We start from the raw sequence: 18,901 nt of genomic DNA on the forward strand, positions 1-18,901 counted from the left end.
CAGATGTCCATCTGGCACTCCCTAGACAGATAGGCGCCAATGGATGACCATTGATCATGATAGCCAGGCTTAGCTAAGTGCATCCCCCTTTGGGAGCTGTCCCTTATCAAAAGAAAACATCTTTAAATCAGCCTGCATGAATAGTTTCTCTGTGGCTGCACCACAGAGATGAACAGAGAGATGAGGCCTCATTTGGGAAAGCACCGCAACACTTAATTCTGTCTTATTAACAAGCATTGCCGCTACACGGGTTTGCTTGAACCTTTGATAAAAAAAGTGATCTGATCTGAAACTACCCAGCTTACAATCTCTGAGGTAGTTGTCACTAAACTCGGACGTGGTGTGGCACACATGTGCCATGTGCCTTTACTTTTGTAAAAAACTGGTATCGGGAAAAGTTTCTTAATATTTCTTTTGATTAGCATGGAAGAAAATGTGATCATTACCTATGGAATTTCCCGCCAGCGTGGAGCTTGAATTCACAACCTTGAGATTCAGTGTTCAAGAGTCACAGAAGAGGTCGGCCTGGTCTTCAGTTTGCCAACGATAAGCTCCGGCAGTGCTCCTCTGTAAAGCAGATTGTTCGGATCGGTTATGTGGGACGGCACTTCGATACTAAGATCGTTTTCAGCACACACATGGTTTCCCCCCTTCACGCAAAAAACATAGACGAAGGAAGCTCTCTTGTCTTGGGCTGCTGACTCCCGGATTTAAAGCGCTCTGGGTGCCAGCTAAGTCTCTAACAAGCACACTATAAAGACAGGAATTACACTTTGCTCACGTCACGCATGGAATGGCGAGGCTACTTGTTCCAATATTATCTAGTCTCACCTCATATGGTGCCGATTCCTGGTTTTCATTTAAGAAAGAGCACTGCAAACACCGTAAACAGTGCAAAACGTGTGATGAAAGAAGTCTTTTCCCCCCTTTGTCTAAAGCAGAACACAGTGGAGTCATGCCGAGGGTTGTGAGATCAAGATTTCAGTGGAGCACTGTCGTCTACGTCTTTAGCTACATGAGTTGGACATCCTCTTGTACACGGAAAGCAGATTGAGATCCTCTCACATGAAAAGTGCCAGATAAAAGCCATTTCTCATCCTTTCTCTTAGTGCTGGAGCTATCGCATGTAAATGAGGCAACTTGCAAGGCGAGCAGGCTCGGTGCACACCGAACGCAGATTTCTCAGAGCAGTTGAGACGTGTCCAAGCGGCTGTCAAAGGACGGCCCTTTGCCGGCACCGTGGCTTAGTTGGCTAAAGCGCCTGTCTAGTAAACAGGAGATCCTGGGTCCGTTTCCCAGCGGTGCCTTTCTTCCTGTCTTACTGTACAGAATTTATCCTTACGGGCAAATCCCATGCCTTTTAATTCAGGTGAATGCAAGTGTTCGTTTCCTTTCTGGAACAACTTGTTTTGAAAGAAATCTATACAGCTTGCGAAAGATGAAACACAAATCTTGCTTATCAGTGAAGAAGAGGTACTCCCAGCAGGCCAGCTAATACCAGCAAAGTTTTTTTTTTCACCCTAACCCAGAGACTGGAGAAAAGCGAGGCACCTGTGGCTCTGCAGTGTAATCAGTTCGCGAGTTCGGCGGTTAGCTGAAAGAGTGGTAAATGGAGCTCGCCCCAGCCCGTCCTTATTCTTTTAAAGAGGATAAAAAATTAACTTTGCCGCCATTACTACCAGCTTTAAAAGACTGCCATGGGCACGGAAAAAAACACACTACAGATGACTTTTCTGGAACCGAAGCAGAGATTCCTTTACGAACCAACTGATAAAGCTCAGCCAGTGAATACTGTTAACAGAATGTGAAAGCACGATCAACTTTGTAACTGCAACCACAGGAAAAACAGCAAGAAGCAGGCTCCATTCCCCATTTAAATCTGTCGTGCGAGGCATGCTTTTTGAACGCATGAAGTAAATCCCACGATCGCTTTTGAACTTGGACAAAGTACTTCCAAAGGAGCGCTATGCGCAAAGATTTAACAAGCTCAACCCCCGCCAACGATTCGGTGTGAAGAAGCAGAACATTCAAGTTTCACAGACAGAAGCAGCACGCCAGCACAGCCAACATTAAAACGGAGGGCACACTACGATTTGCATTGACACAAAAGTGATCTGGGCAGACGTCGTTCCCTGCATAACGCAAAAAGTGGCAAAGCGCTTTTGGGTTGAGAGGACGCAAGAAGGTTTTTGTTTTGTGCCTTGATGTCAAGCTGAGAAAGTATCTTTAAACACTTTGCTTAGTTTCTCGAGAGACTGCCAAAAAGCAGCTCCCTCCCTTTCGTCTGAAGTCAGCTGAAAGGGGGTCTCGACAGAAGCACCCGGCAGCGGTGGGATTCGAACCCACGCCCCCAAAGAGACTGGAGCCTTAATCCAGCACCTTAGACCACTCGGCCACACTACCCGCTGTGCGCTGTCTCTTTGTCTCATTACTTGCCGGGAGGAAGCCGGGTGGGTTTTGCTCTTGTCGCCCGACTTAGTGGCGTTATGACCGTGGAACCGACTGCACCTGCTTTTTCTGAGATGCTTCCCCTCTCATGGCGAGATCTCGACTTCTTTAACACCTCTGGATAAAGATCTTCTGTGGAGCAGGTTTCAGACCTCTGCGTACAGCACCCTTGATGTCATTTTATTTTTACAGCAGCCGCATCCGGAAAGTTGTGTCTTTTACGTTTTATTTGAACAACAAAACTACATACAATACAAACAAGAGCACATATAACGTATCAAGAAAATCATCAGGGGCACATGCTATAATACAATTACACTTTATGAAAAACGATTACACAAGGTAAATAAAGATAAGGTCCGCACAGCTTGTTCTTACATTTCGAAAGAGTCTGTAAATACCCCTTTACATCTATTTTGAACTGTTCAAACGTAGGACTCTTCCCAGACCATTTCACTTTATACCACATTCCTAAACGAGAATGCATCTCCTGTTTTAGAACTATTTTGGGTGGTATGGCTTATACAACACACCCACAGTATTCTAATGGTGGACTGCAGATCTGTGCTATAGTTCAGTCGAATTCGAAGGATCCAGCAATCATACTGGATTTGACTGGGATTCTGAAATGTCTCTTGCAAAGGTATTCGGGTTTGCTTGAACCTTTAATAAAATAGTGATCTGAAACTACCCAGCTTACAATCTCTGAGGTTCTTGTGGCAAAGCACAGTCATACCTGACCTGTCTGGAATGACTACTGAGAGTCTTTATCCAGAAGCGACGGCACCACTCCCAGTAGAATGAGAGAGAAATACAGCATGACATGGGGAGTCATGGGGCTCCCACAGTTTATTTTTCCTCATGTTACTGATTTTTTCACTAACATTTTGACCTTTTCACAATCAGACCTTTTTTCACATTTAATAAAATCTTTTAACCAGCAAACCGGTTTTATCGGTTTGTGAGGTTTGTGAATGCGTGCAGTAAGTCCTTATTGAACTAGGACAAAATATTCCTGATGGAGTGCTGTGCGCAAACATTAAATAAACTCGACCTTTGCAGATGATTCGGCATGAAGAAGCAGAAGATTAATTTTTCACAGACAAGCAGCACACCAGTACAACCAATATTAAAATTTAATTGACAGCTCACAAACATTTGCACTGACTCAAAGGTGATCTCAACGGACGTTGTTCCCTGCATAACGCTGAAAGAGCTGAAGAACATTTCTGTTGAGAAGACAAAAACACGCTTCTTTGTGCTATGATGATACAATGACAAAATTTGTCTTTAAACACCTTGCTTAGCCTCTCACGAGACTGTCAAAAATTGCTCCCACTGATTGTAGTTCAAATCAGAGGAAGCGGGGTATTGGGAAATGTTTTCAATTAGCAATAACTGCGCCTCTGCTAAACCTCATAGGCGACGATACTGCCACTGCGCAAAGCTGACGGTTGCCAGGCAACCATGGGGCTCCTATGGAAATTGCGATTAACCATCTCATGATATGCCATTGCTGTAACGCTTCACATTTGTCTTCCCCTTATAGCTTTAGGTTTACATAGGTTTAACTATTTCATAGTTTACATCCTTTGGATACATAGGGCATTCTGAGAAAACCACTGCTCATTTTCAGCAGTAGATGACAGAGCCTTGATGATGATGACAGAGCAAAGATATAAGATAACAGAGCAATGTTCTCGGATTTTGCACAAACAAATCCTAACTTCCTGAAAGTATTACAGCACATTTGCGTCTGACTTTCCGTAGCTTCAGGATGACTGACACGACTGGACAAACACAATCTGTGGCATTTAGCACGAATAGCATGAATAGTCTAGCAGGCATTGTGTTGTGTCACTGCAATACAATACCACTGCGGTTCGTGACTCTCTAGGAAACAGTCCACCTGGCCCTGAAACCCATTCGAACGTCTAGCGACAGTATTGAACAATATCATGATTCCTTCGCGATATGTGGAATCAGCACAAATGCTGGAGAAAGCTTCCGATATCAGTGGCATTATCGTATGATGTTCTGAGGGACTCTGTGGCGTGTGCGTTGATGGTGTAGTGTCGGGCATAGCTGTCTTCCAAGACAGACCCCAAGACAGCTGGGGTCGGTTCAAGCCCAATGCATCGACAGCCGTTTTCAAATGCTGTTGAAAACTGTTAGGAAGCTATTCACCTATACATTTTTGAAAGCACTAAAGCACAGCCAGTTTGAATTCTGGAGAATCATACAGGTGATTCTGAGTGATGTCTGCATCCACGCAATTTGATAAATGCTAAATGGAGAGAGGATTCTGTGTTAATTGTGCTTCTCCTGGGAGAGGTCAAGTTGAGAAGTTCACGATAAAAGGGTGGTAAATATCCTGTCCAGGAATATCGGGGCTGTAGGGGGTCAGATCTATAGATGTAGTAAACACATTAGTGGAGACGGTGTGTCTGGTCTCTGTGAGAGAGCCGGGCGGGAAGAATAATCTGTGGTCTGGGAAGAAGAGACCCTCGGAGGCGCTCCACACAGGAGAGAATGAAAAAAATATATATTTTTCAGGGACGCTGATTTTTCTCTTTGAGGGAATTAAAAGCATGTATAGCGAGTGACTTCGTGGCGCAACGGTAGCGCGTTTGACTCTAGATCAGAAGGTTGCGTGTTCAAATCACGTCAAGGTCAGCTGATGGGTTTGCAGGTGCTGCTGGTGCCAAACCCGGAAATTACACCACGCTGTTCAGTTTTATCTGTACACCACATAGGTAATCTGAACGAAATAACAGAACAGTACAGAACACGCAGTCAGGAGCTTATGCAGCGTTTCATCTTGAACACGACAAGAGAAAAGGCACACTGCACATCCGCGAAACATCACGTCTGACTTTAGAGAAAGTGACATCAGAGAATGGAAGTTTCAGACCGCTTTTTTGTTACAGGTTCAAGCAAACCTGAAAGTTAGGGAGTGTTTGGTCACTTTTGTATGAAAAAGTGTCTGAAGCCTGTAATTATAATTTGCCCTTTTTTAATTGTGGTTGAAATCCACTCCCATGTACCAAGACCTTACAGTATATTCATGTTTACTTAAATGACTAACTATTGGACTATTGGACATTAGTTGGTGTTTTTTTTGTAACGATTTGCTATTTCATGCAGGAAAGAAAGGAACCCAGACCCAACGTTTGCTTTCAGGTGCGGTTCATTTACATAACGGACATCTATTTCTGAGGAGCCTGATTTAAATCACACAACCCCGGTAGAAGTCGAATCGACAATCTTATAAACCGAAATCAGACGCGTTATCCATTAAACCACTAGCCCGTCACGTAACTCAATTGCACCATGGTGAGTTCAGCGCCGCTACTAGTAATACCCCACCCCCATCTTAAATTTCTACGTGAGAAACGTGTTTTGTACATTTTTATCAGTTTTAAAAAATCATCACTTTTAAGCAGACAAAGCCTTTATGTGTTGCTCTGAATTTCTAATTGATTTAGAATTCCAAGAAAAAAGAGTTGTGTTCCACAACGGCGTGAAATGATCACGTCTTTCACTCTACTTCTCTCTAGTAGTAAAGCAGATCTTGCTAGGTGAGCATTTGCTCCGGTAAATTAGGTCACTTTTCATGTTAACTCACTTCTTCTAAACACAACATTTCCTGGTGCATGTTTTCTCCATGAAAAAAGACATTTTCCCTTACATGATTTCTCGTTTTGTTTCATCAAAGAGTACAGAAAGAAGAAAGAAAGAAAGGAAAAGTGTCGTAAATGAACTCTGTCGCCCTTGGGAGATGTCAAGCGCATTGGACATGAAAAGTGCACAATAAAAGCCATTTCTCTTCGTGTCGGGGCTCCTATTGAATGTAAAGGAGGGAACGTGCTCAGCCAGCCGACTCAGCGCTTACTGAACGCAGGTGTCTCAGAGCGGTGTGTCCAAGTGGCAGTAAAAGAGGAGAATTCTGCCGGCGCCGTGGCTTAGTTGGTTAAAGTACCTGTCTAGCTAACGGGAAATCCTGGCTCCAAATCCTAGCAGTCCATCGCCTGTGTTGCACTGGACACCCTGTAGATCATCAAAAGCATATTGAGCTCCTTGGTAATGAAATTGCCGGATAAAAGCCATTTCACATCCTTTCTCAACATGCTCAGCGAGAAGGCTCACCGCACACCGAACGAAGATGTGACAGAGCAGTGTGTGCAATTGGCTGTAAAAGGATATTGCTTCGCTCTCGTTGTGGCTTAGTTGGTTAAAGCTCCTGTTTAGTAAACAGGAGATCCTGGGTTCAAATCCCAGCGGTGCCTTTCTTCCTGTCTTCTCGCACCGTTTATTGATATAGACAACATGCTTCTGCATTATGTTTAAAAGAAGTGTTCATTTCCTTTTTGGCACAGGTTATTTTTCAAGAAATCCACACATTGCGAAAGATAAAGTGCTCATCTTTCTTATCAATGCAAAAGAATTACTGCCAGCTGGCAAGAAAATGACAACGATTTGTTTTTACTTTAGACAAAAATCTGTGAATGTAGAAAAAATACGACATGTGTTAGTTTCTATGCCACACTCAGGGTGTCCTTCAGTTAAACACAACGTTGGTAGATCAAAGGCACGCAGAGACACACTTCGAATTAATCCGATCTAAACATTACCTTCTCTAAATGTGATTGAGTTTCTTTCCACGTCCTTAGCCATCTTGATGTTTGCAGAGATTTTCAACTTTTGACACGAGTCAAACTACGAGTAAATAGTTGAGTACCTAAGTCAATATCACCGGGAATGTGAAAATAAATGTAAACATCAATATTTCTGCTGTCTCCTGAGAAACACAAGTATAGAGTCAAAACACAATAAATAATGCTAAAAAATTATTCAGTTAACACCCAGATGTGACAAAACACATTTAAGACTTACATCCCCTTTAAATATGTATTTCCTTAATATCAGTTCTCTTCCCTCCCCAGGACACTTGCAAATTCACTATAGCATATTAAAAGCTGTGTGTAAGTCTTACATGTGTTCTGTCACATCTGGGTGTTAAATTAATAGATGTGTTGTGTTATTTAATATGATTTGACTCTACGCTTGTGTTTCTCGGGAGACAGCAGAAATATTGGGGATTTGCGGCTACAGAAAATAATGTGAACTTTACAGGCTAAAGTAAGGTTACGTTAAAGAAACAAAAACTTATTGTCACCCTTTTTAACGTGATTTTTTAAGACATTTGTTCGGAATAGTATATCTTCTCGTGTCTTTGGCTGTTATCCTACAATAACGGTGGTGAAATAGCAGGAATGTGCGGAAAGAATCGGAGATTGAACAGAAGACTCATCCAGTCGATAGTAAGGTTGTGTAGGACCGCACACACTACGATGTCAGTGTTGAGTAGCGTGGTTTAAAAGCTTCTTCACGAACCAGGAAGGAGTAGAAACCTAAAGTCTTCTGATCCGTAATCAGACACGTTATCCAGTGTGCCATTGGCGTTTGCATCGCGTTCCCATACAGCACCACATTCAGTTCAGAGCCGCTACTATTCATGTGTTTTGTACGTGTGTCTAGTTACTACGTCTTTCATTATGTCTGGTTTAAAATAATGTATCTTTAAAACAGACAAAGAGTTTATGAGTCTCCCTGAAATTCACACACGAAGAATAAAAGATATCGCGTTTAAAAAGAATACAGAGATGCCGGCGATAGAAAACGGAGCGTCTTAAGTGCGCGCTATCACTGAACTAAACTCCCGATCGGTAAGTTTGTCGGCGGCTTTTTAATTGTGTTAGGAAGAGCAAACAGTCCACAATGTACATTTTAAAGGTCTAAGCAAAACAGTCAGACGTGAGGATTATTCAGAACAGGAGCCTCTACTTCTTTGTATACTGAGCTTTCGGGTGAACATCAAAGTGAAAGACAAATTCGCAATTTTCACTTTTTGATTAAGGAACAAGAAAACACCATCCTTCGAGCTGGATTCAAACCAGGGACATAAGAAATGCCCACTGTTTTTGTTTACAGTCTTAAGATCTAGTAACTGAGCTATCGAGAGGTCGAACAGTAAATGCTTTGTCACACGTGTAGCCCAATGTAGTTTAGTGTTCCTCTTTATTTAAATCCCAGTTCGACATCAAAATACTCACTCCCATAGTCTCGTTCAGAAGAAGAAATGGACCAGGCTTCCACTGTATAAACGTCCAGAGTTCTTAACGTAAAACGTTTGAAGGGACATCAGTGCTGGCGGAAATTGACCCTTTTTCTAGTGGGATCAGGATCATATAAAACCTTTCTTTTGGCTTGAGAAGAGGATCATGGAGACACTCAAAACATCCCTGTCTTTGCTTCTTTCAAGGACGAATGGAGTATTGAGCTGCAAGCATCGGTTCAAATCAAAACTCTCTGCTACTGCAGTTGCTTGTTTGAGAGTTTCTTCAAATCTTTCAACTGAACGTTGATATCAAGGGATATTGACGGTAATATCATACGGATTTTGGTTTTCTTTTGATCGAAAATTGTATTAAAATACAAGCCTCTTTCACATTTGTATAATACTTTCCCTTGCATCCTCAGATAAAAATTCTAAATACCACAAAGTTACAATATATGGAATAGCATTTATTTTAAAATGTATTTTAAAATTTGCATTTAATTAGAGCTATATTTAGAGCTTAGTAAAGATAACATTGCTAATATTGATGGAGTAGAAATGTAAGATGAATTGATAGCTTTTTCTGAGCTAAAAAGTCCTACAACGCCTCCTGTAACAGGTAAGGACTCATAGCAAGACATTACTATTGCATTGCGCATTTTGCAGATACGACCAGTTTCTGCTTCTGGTGAGTGCATTTTTTCCAAACTGAAATTAACAAGAACATTTTCAAGATGCGCCATGTCCCTAAATCGTTCATCAGGACTACTATTAATATCAGGTGAAAGCAGTACAAAGCATAAATTTAACCTATTAAGAGACTATATCTGTCAGCTACTGCTGTAAGCCATGTTCAGCCAACGCTAGAAATATTACTGCTCTACTACAGCAGCTAAAGAAAGCAAGTCAGACTTAGAAACGGATCACAAGTCGAAGACATAAACCGACAAGAATGGGATTCGAACCCACGCGTGCAGAGCACAATGGATTAGCAATCCATCGCCTTAACCACTCGGCCACCTCGGCACGAAAGCTATCTACCCTTGGGCATGATTTTGGTCGGCGACCAGGCTCAGCGCACATCGACCTCAGATGTCTCAGAGCGGTGTGTCCAAGCGGCTGTATAAGAATAGGTAATAGGTTTATTCCATGCTGGAAAAAAGAAGAAAGAGACAACAACGTTTCGGCCGTGGAGCCTTCTTCAGGTGTGAGAGAGACAGGGCAGTAGGCAAAGGTAAAGTAGCGGGAGAACAAAGGTTTGAGGGTGGGTACCCACCTATATAAGAATAGTGTTCTGCCGGCGCTGTGGTAAAGCTGGTGAAAACACCTGTTTCATAAAGAGGAGATCCTGGATCCGAATTCCAGCGGTACCTTTTTTCCTGTCTTGTTTTACAGAACATGTAATTTGGGACACTCAAAGAGGTCTTGATTTGGTTTAATGCGTTTATTCATTTCCTTTGCAGAACAACTTGCTTTTTTTAAAATCATATAGCTTGCGAAAGATGAAATGCGAGCGAATTTTTTTGTTCACCAAAAGTATGTAAATGAAAAAAAGCAAGGTGTAAGCATTTCTGTGGTGCAACCTGTTAGCGTGTTTGGCTATTAACTCCAAGGTGGGTTTTTTGATCCCACCCAGGGACGCACTTCTTCCTATAGTAAACATCATCGCCGCAAAAATTTAATTGTTCCGCAAAACCTGAACTATTTTGATATTTGCAGTAGTAAACAATTGAGTACCAGAGTCAACATTACCGGGAATTTCCAATAATTACGGACATTGGCAATTTCCAAGCAGTTAGTATTCACCCATGGAATTATAGGTTCCAGTGGGTGGCGGGAGAATTCACTTATGCTCCCGTTGCATCTTCAGCTAAAGTAATTTAAAATACATAGCAAAATTGTTTGAGAACTTGACAAGCAAAAACGACAGATCGCCGAAGTTGTATTTTAATATTTTCGTATATGTACTTTAATTTGAATATAAATGTTAACATAAACGCTGTTCAATATAATGTAATTTTGTTGTACTTTTAAAATATTTTAGCTGAGGATGCGAGGGGGGCTATTACACCTTGCCAAACATCTCAATAACTGTAAAAGAGGCTGGCATTTTAATAAAACAGGCGATCAAAAGAAAGCTATAAATAGTACGGTATTATGCTCAATATCCCTCGATATTGAAGGTCAGATGAAGAACTTGAAGAAACTCTCAAAGAATCAACGGCAATAGCAGAGGATGTTGATTTTGAACCAACGTTTGCAACTCAATTATCCAGCAGTCTTTGCTTGACAGACTTCCTCAAGATATTCGGTGTTCTATACAGAAAATCGAAAATTAAAAGTGCTAATGTGCCAAGAGGGGTGGTCCGAGGCAAAGACTGCGGTAGAGGAAGAATAAGCTCCGCACGATAACGCGTGTCTAATACTCGGCCCCTGAAAGGCATCATATTCGTTGAACTGCCTCCCAGCTGTGACTCTTGCACGAATTTCGCGGTACGTGTGTACGAGCTTATAATTCAGGAATATCAATGGTCAGACGTTTATGGTGGGTTTGTGTTTTGTATTATTTAGTGAATGGAAAAAAACATTTTCAAAAAAAGCTCGAATGAAATAAAAAAAGTTTATTTGCCTGTTTGTTGTAACAGCTGTGCCAAAAATATTCATCTACATCAGAATAGTACCTGAACGTGACTGGACCTTGTTGGATTTTAGGAAATTTATTTTTGCACATCTTCGCCTACGATCAGGAATACCTTCCTGTTTTCAGCGTGTTTATTGTTTCTACCTGTGATCTCGGAAAGAAAGACCCACTACCTGTGAAATAGGTAAAACCGAAATATTCCGGGAATTTGCTGTGGGTTGAGAGGAGTGTATGAAGGTATTAAAGGAGAGAAGAGACGCGCATTCCACACGGGAGCGCAGAACCATGACCTGTGTCATGTGTGACCTGTGCCTGTGTCTTTTCTTATATAACCGCTGAGCCCGGACACAGTGTCTCCAGCCAGTGAAATACAGGAGAAACCGCAAGGAAAACAATGTTTCTTTTAATAAGTCTTCTTCTGGTTTTATATTTCGGTCTTTCACATTTGAATGCATACTTTGCAGTTAATCTTTCCTCGATTACAGGCAGCCCAAACAGTTCTTAAGGCAGACATCGAAGCCTATTTGACTTTCTGCTAATCACATAAGTGTTCAAGAAGTATTTCCCTGCCCATCATGTGCCCCCAAGCCGGTTTCTCCGTTTTCCTCTTCCTGTCGTTGTCAGCGAGCACAAGAAGACAAGAAAAACGCAAGGCAGGGAAAAGACGGTAGCTGTCAGAAGTGCGATTTGGACCCACGCCTCTTTTCAGAGACCAAAACACCCAAGCAATGGAAAAACATGAGCCCTTAAATCTGGCGCATTAGACCACTCGGCCATCCTGACAAGCTACAGATAGTGGTGTGCTGGAAGCACAAGTAATTCACAAAACTGAGAAATGGTTTGCTGGAGAAGCGCCAAGTTGCCTGTTGTAGCCTAAACGGATCGCGGAAATCAAATATTCGGATAAATTCAGAGTGTGCTTTTCAGCCTTCGTGTAATATTTTGATCTGCTAGGGTGCAGTCGTCTTCACAATCTGGATTATCTCATAAAGAGCGACGTCAGTGTAAAACAGCTATCATTTTTAAGAACAGACGTTGTATTGCATATTAATAATTTATATATTAATATAATTATTTTGATTACAATACAGTATACTTTCCTGATTGCAATGTATTGTGAAGCATAAAAGCCAGCTGCATCAATCTCTATTACGCGTCATTTATGAAGGCGTTTCAAATAGCAGCCAGTGCAGTATTAACGCTTTTGGAGCATGTATTACATTGTAAACAGTCTTATTTAAATTCACACACTGTTATTTAGACAGCGCAAACCAGTCTGACCTCCTTCAACTTTCTGTGCTCGCTGAGTAGATCTTAAAGCAGCTGCAGCCAGAGTAGCCGTAATGGCAACACAGTGCTTGGAGTTCGGCTACTCTTATTTCTTCTGCAGAACCACCGGCATCGGAATATACTGATCCGCATAAGAAGCGCTTTCGGTTTCTGATCGTTTTTATTGAGCGCTGCTCTAAACTTTACATTTGCTCGTACTTGTTTTTCCCATGAAAAAAGACATTTTTCTCATTACATGATTTCACTTTTTTTCTTTTCAACAAGTAGAAAGAAATAAAATATAATTCCGTATAAGAGACACAGGTTGGATGGTTGGTGGTCTAAGGCGTTGCGTTTAGGTTGCAGCTTTTCCTGGAGACTTTTGTTTAAACCCCACTTCTGACAACGTAGAAACGATAAAATCCCTAGGTAGAAAGCATCTCGCATTTCACGTGTTCAATGTTGTCTCAGTGGTTGCCTCAGTGAATGATGGACCTTCTCTCTTGCAGGGTGACGGAAACTTCTTCAGAGAGGGAGTCTCTGGAGTTTACAGCCAGTGCAGTTTCTCCTGGAGACGTATGTTCAAATCACACTTCTGATGAAAAGCTTTTCTCGTTAGAGTAGAAACGATAGAAGCCTTAAGTGGGAAAAAAAATCACGGCACGGCTTTTCTTCGTCAAGAGCCGAGACAACAGAAACAGACTTCAAACTGACATGAATTACTTCATGAGCGTTTATGACCGTCTTTAAAAAGCTGAGAGCAGGCGAAAACGTCATTGGAAATGAGGAAATGTCTGCTGACTGTAAACAGAGCTCACGCTCAGCTGCGAATAAGCGCTCCTCTTTAGTACAGTGCTGAGTGCCTACGCTTGCTGCGCGGGAGACCGGGGTACTTTTCTGTGACAGGGCGCTGGTTTAATTTTTTAACAACCTGACTCCACTTAAAAGTGTGTACTGTGTACTAACTTTCGAACTACTTAGTGCGGTAGAATATGGAGATCATCTCTAGCTCTGAGCTCAACTGCAACAAGAAGTCGTGCTGAACAAAGTCAGAGTCCAGCTGAACGTGTGCTCAGTGTGGTGCTCAGGACACGGGAGCATTGTTGTGGTTCTAATTAGCACGAACTGCAGGGGCTCTGAATCAGAACGTTTCAATTTATCTGTTCAGTAAATTAAAATGCAGGACACGTTAAAATCGGATTATGACTATATAACCGAATGTCCCTCACAGTTTAAAAGATACCAGTAAGGACACACAATTACTAATGCGATACTTATTGGAAATAGTCCCAAAACAAGCACGTATCGCAGCTGGTAGACCCCTGTAATAATTTTGCAGTGACAGAACACTTTGAAGATTTGCAATCTATTTAAATATGAATTTTCTAAATTTCAGTTCTCTTCACTCCCTGGCATAACTGAACTCTTTGTGGCTTAAATTCAAGGTAAAAAAGACTAAGGAAACGAGTTGGAAACAATGTCGATCTGGGATTTTACTCATCTGGAACATTTCACTACATTGGGCAGTATGTGTCAGAGTGCAGCTCCTGGTATCCCTTCGATAGCTCAGTTGGTAGAGTAGGGAACTATAATGGAAACACTTGGGAATCCTTAGGTCGTTGGTTTGACTCCAGCTTGAAGGAAGGTGCCTTTTGTGTATTTTAATCAAAGAGTTAAAATAGTGAATCTGTTTAATTCAGTCGTTGATCAAAAGCTCAATAAACGACGAAGCAGAGGCTCCTGTTCCAAATTCAGCTCCCATCTGATTGTCTTGTTTTGGCCAAGATCTGATCTATGAATTAAGGAACTTCTCTGTCTGCTTTGTAATTCAAAAATACATTTTGTAATGCACATGTCAAGTTTTTTGTAGATATAAAGGTGTTCTCTGTTTTCAAAGGATAGCTACTTAATTGGCTTTATGATTTGGTATTGATTTTGTATCGTTGTATTATTAACTTTGTGCTTTCTGTGTTTTTATCATTCTCACTCCCTGTGCTGAAAACAGAATTATCTCTTCCCCGAACATCGTCTACAGATCACTTGTGTGCTTTTAACCTTCTCCCAGCTACAGGCGAGACTGAAGCTGGAGATGTGAAGGCACCCGCTGGTGCATCTTCTCCAAATTTCACAATTGCAACAGACTTCTCTTTTTTTAAAAAAGTAGATATAGCCCTGAAAAAAGCATTAGCTTTATCAGTTTTTACATTAATCGATTTTGAAACAAATATTCTATTTTTATTGCAATTTACATAATAATAATTATTATTATTATCGCTTAAACTTATATAGCGCTTTTCTGGACACTCCACTCAAAGCGCTTTACAGGTAATGGGGAATCCCACTACCCCCACCAATGTGCAGCCCCACCTGGATGATGCAACAGCAGCCATACTGTGCCAAAATGCTCACTACACATCAACAATCAGTGGGGAGGAGAGCAGAGTAATAAAGCCAGTTCATAGATGGGGATTATTAGGAGGTCATGACTGGTAAGGGCCAATGGAAAATTGGGCCAGGATGCCGGGGTTACACCCCTACTCTTTCAAGAGACGACCTGGGATTTTTAAAGGCCAGAGAGAGTCAGGACCTCAGTTTTACTTCTCAGCCGACGGACGGCACCTGTTTACAGTTTAGTGTCCCCGTCATTATACTGGGGCATGAGGACCCACATGGACCGCAGGGTGAGCGCCCAGCGACAGAAACCAGATGGTACCGTGTGTCGGGCTCGGCTTTGTCACGGGGACAAAGTAGAAAAAATCAAAACAGTTCTGTAAAAGACCTGTGTCAGCTGTCGGTTAGCAGTCTGGACTCTAAATCCATCGATCTGATTTCAAATCTCTCTAACACCTGAGCTGCGGCTTCTTTTGAGTAGTTATTCAGGAGAACACTATGTTGATTGTATAGATGAAACGTTTAATATATTCAGGTGGGTAGCTACTTCAGCATGCATATCTGCAAAGAAACAAGTAATGTTTGTATATAAATGAATGTCTCTGACAACTTAATGTTAGTTTTTAATTTAGTTTTAGTTTTACGATGTAGGTCAGGCGTTGACATATGCACAAACACACGAAATGTCTCACTCCTGATTCAGCTCATGCTTCATACGAGTGAAGTGATTCCTCCTGCTTCTCGTACAACCATATCAGAACAGAAGCCCGTGTCACCCAGCTCTGATTCAAGAGCGACTCACATCTTGACAGGGTGCCCCTTTGGTCAGAAAAAATAGTTGTCAGAAAATGTGAGAAAAGGAAAGTTATGTACAGTAAGCTTTCACACACAGCTCTCACACACAGCATTAGAGATTGGAATCTGATTGTAAAAAAAAAAACTGCCCGTCTCCCCGGCATTTAACGGTGCTGTTGCTTTTATTTTACATATTGTTAGCATTTTAATGAATTGTTAAAAGATTTATACACAAATCGCTAAATACGAAACGTAAAAAAAACAACTGGAAGCAATTGACCATTCATATTCCTGAATTTTAAATCCCTGTGTTTATCTGTGTCCAAGTGCCTGGTGCAGCTATTTTGAAAGCATACCTCAAGGAGGGCTTTACACGCAGTCTGGGGTATTTTCTCCTTTTACATTTTTGTGATTTTATATCGAACCTGGTATACTCCCAAAAGTGCACAGTAGCTTGTACTGTGTGCCCTGTTTGCCTTTGTAAGCGTTTGTTTAAAAAATAACTTCACAATACGATAAAAACAGAGAAAGCACAAACTTAATAATATAACGATTCAAAATCAAAACCAAATCATAAAGTCAATTAAGTACCTAACTTTTGAAAACAGACAACACATTATCTATAAAAAACTTGACATTTGTATCTATTTTTGAATTACAAAGCAGACAGAGCAGTCCCTGAACTTAAAGACCAGATTTGTTAAAATCCCTTGTACCAATTTAGATTGATCTTGATCAGAACACGACCATCAGACGTGAGGGGAATTCGGAACAGGAGCCTCTGCTTCGTCATTTATTGAGCTTCTGATCAACGTCTGAGTGAAAGTTATTTATTGTCTTTGATTAAAGTACGCAAAAGGCACCTGCGTACACCTTTTAGCTCATAAATTCATCGTACATTTATATCCCATCAATATAAACAATGTTATATTTACCTAGCACTAAATGTAGCTCTAAATAAATGCAAATTTTAAAAAACATTTAAAAATAATTGCTATTCCATATATTGTAACTTTGTGGTATTTAGAATTTTTATCTGAGGATGCAGGGGAAAGTATTATACAACTGTGAAAGAGGCTCGAATTTTAATACAATTTCGATCAAAAGAAAACCAAAATCCGTAAGATTTTACCGTCAATATCCCTCGATATTGACGTTCAGTTGAAAGATTTGAAGAAACTCTCAAAGAAGCAACTGCAGTTGGAGAGATTGGATTTGAACCGATGTTCGCAGCTCAATAATCCATTCGTCCTCGAAAGAAGCAAAGGTCAGTATGTTTTGAGTGTCACCATGATCCTCTTCTCAATCCAAACGAAAGGTTTTATGTGATCCTGATCCCACTAGAAAAAGAGTTAATTTCCTGCTGCACTGATATCCCTTCAAATGTTTTATAAGAACTCTGGACGTTTATACAGTAGAAGCCTGGTCCATTTCTTCTACTAAACGAGACTATGGGAGTGAGTATTTTGATGTCGAACTGGGATTTAAATAAAGAGGAACACTACACTACACTACACTTGGGCTACGCGTGTGAAAAAACGTTTATTTTCTGACCCCTCGATAGCTCAGTTGCTAGCTCTTAAGACTGTAGAAAAAGCAGCGAGTATTTCTTATGTCCCAGGTCTGAATCCAGTTTGAAGGATGGTGTTTTCTTGTTCCTTAATCAAAAAGTGAAAATTGCTAATTTGTCTTTCACTTTGACATTCACCCGAAAACTCAGTATACAAAGAAGTAGAGGCTCCTGTTCTGAATAATCCTCACGTCTGATTGTTTTGCTTAGACCTTTAAAATGTACACTGTGGACTGTTTGCTCTTCCTAACACAATTAAAAAGCCGCCGACAAACTTACCGATCGGGAGTTTAGTTCAGTGATAGCGCGCACTTAAGACGCTCCGTTTTCTATCGCCGGCATCTCTGTATTCTTTTTAAACGCGATATCTTTTATTCTTCGTGTGTGAATTTCAGGGAGACTCATAAACCCTTTGTCTGTTTTAAAGATACATTATTTTAAACCAGACATAATGAAAGACGTAGTAATAAGACACACGTACAAAACACATGAATAGTAGCGGCTCTGAACTGAATGTGGTGCTGTATGGGAACGCGATGCAAACGCCAATGGCACAATAGATAACGTGTCTGATTACGGATCAGAAGACTTTAGGTTTCTACTCCTTTCTGGTTCGTGAAGAAGATTTAAACCACACTACTCAACACTGACATCGACGTGTGTGAGGTCCTACACAACCTTACTATCGACTAGATGAGTCTTCTGTTCTATCTCCGATTCTTTCTGCACATTCCTGCTATTTCACCACCGTTATTGTAGGACAACAGCCACAGACACGAGAAGATATACTATTCCGAACAAATGTCTTAAATAATCAAGTTGAAAAGGGTGACAATAAGTTTTTGTTTCTTTAACGTAACCTTACTTTTGCCTGTAAAGTTCACATTATTTTCTGTAGCCGCAAATCCTCAATATTTCTGCTGTCTCCCGAGAAACACAAGCGTGGAGTCAAATCATATTACAGTACACAGCTGATAGTAATTTAAGTAGGGAGCTGCGTCAGCATGCGTGGGCATGCTGCAAAGGGAAAAGTATAGGTTTATTCCATGCTGAAAAGAGAAGGAAACACAATGTTTCAGCTGTGGAGCCTTCTTTGATTGTGACTCGAAATAAACCTTTACTTGTTCGTTTGATGTTAATTTATCTCCATCAAATACCTAAGAGTATCTAAACTCGACAGTTGCTTTCAGTAGCTAAAGACACTGCTCCAAATAAGGCTTGAACTCACAACCTCGACATGACTCCGCTGTGCACTGCTGTATAAATACCGCGCGCTGACCGATTGCGCCACTGGAGCTGTGCGAGTTGTGCTCCTCATACAGACTGACGCTGCAGAAACAAAGGGTGAAAACGGTTTCGGTTGTGGATCCATCTCCTCATGGGGAAAAGCAACAGTAAAATAGCAAGGAAAATACAAGAAAAGAAACTGAAAGAATTGTGCTAACAGCAAAGAGGGACGGAGGGAGGTGGTCTGACAAGTAAATCAACCCGGCGGATTATTTGTAGCGACATTTTTGAGTCAATCAGCCCACGGATTTCTCTTCATGTGCCTTAAGCTGTGCAGTTTGTATTTTCGATGTCGATAGGTTTCTTCAGAAGTCCAGTAAATTGACAATAATGGAGACCTAGCACCCCGTCGTGAAGACCCTCTGTAAGGTGATTGCAC

The 18,901-nt window shown here is 41.2% G+C and overlaps 3 non-coding genes across 3 annotated transcripts; all 3 read right to left on the reverse strand.

Annotated features, from left to right (window-relative positions):
* Positions 1 to 2,321: 2,321 nt before the first annotated feature.
* trnal-aag (transfer RNA leucine (anticodon AAG)) lies at positions 2,322 to 2,403 on the reverse strand. The gene has a single exon. It is a non-coding gene; the product is annotated as a tRNA-Leu (tRNA).
* Positions 2,404 to 3,755: 1,352 nt separating this feature from the next.
* Positions 3,756 to 3,897, reverse strand: LOC148813180 (U4 spliceosomal RNA). The gene has a single exon (XR_016086279.1). It is a non-coding gene; the product is annotated as a U4 spliceosomal RNA (small nuclear RNA).
* A 5,616-nt stretch (positions 3,898 to 9,513) lies between these two features.
* On the reverse strand, positions 9,514 to 9,595 carry trnas-gcu (transfer RNA serine (anticodon GCU)). The gene has a single exon. It is a non-coding gene; the product is annotated as a tRNA-Ser (tRNA).
* Between the last annotated feature and the right edge of the window lie 9,306 nt (positions 9,596 to 18,901).

The sequence above is a fragment of the Atractosteus spatula genome, assembly GCF_055471065.1.
Source record: "Atractosteus spatula isolate fAtrSpa1 chromosome 10 unlocalized genomic scaffold, fAtrSpa1.hap1 SUPER_10_unloc_10, whole genome shotgun sequence".
In the NCBI taxonomy this organism is placed as follows: domain Eukaryota; kingdom Metazoa; phylum Chordata; class Actinopteri; order Semionotiformes; family Lepisosteidae; genus Atractosteus; species Atractosteus spatula.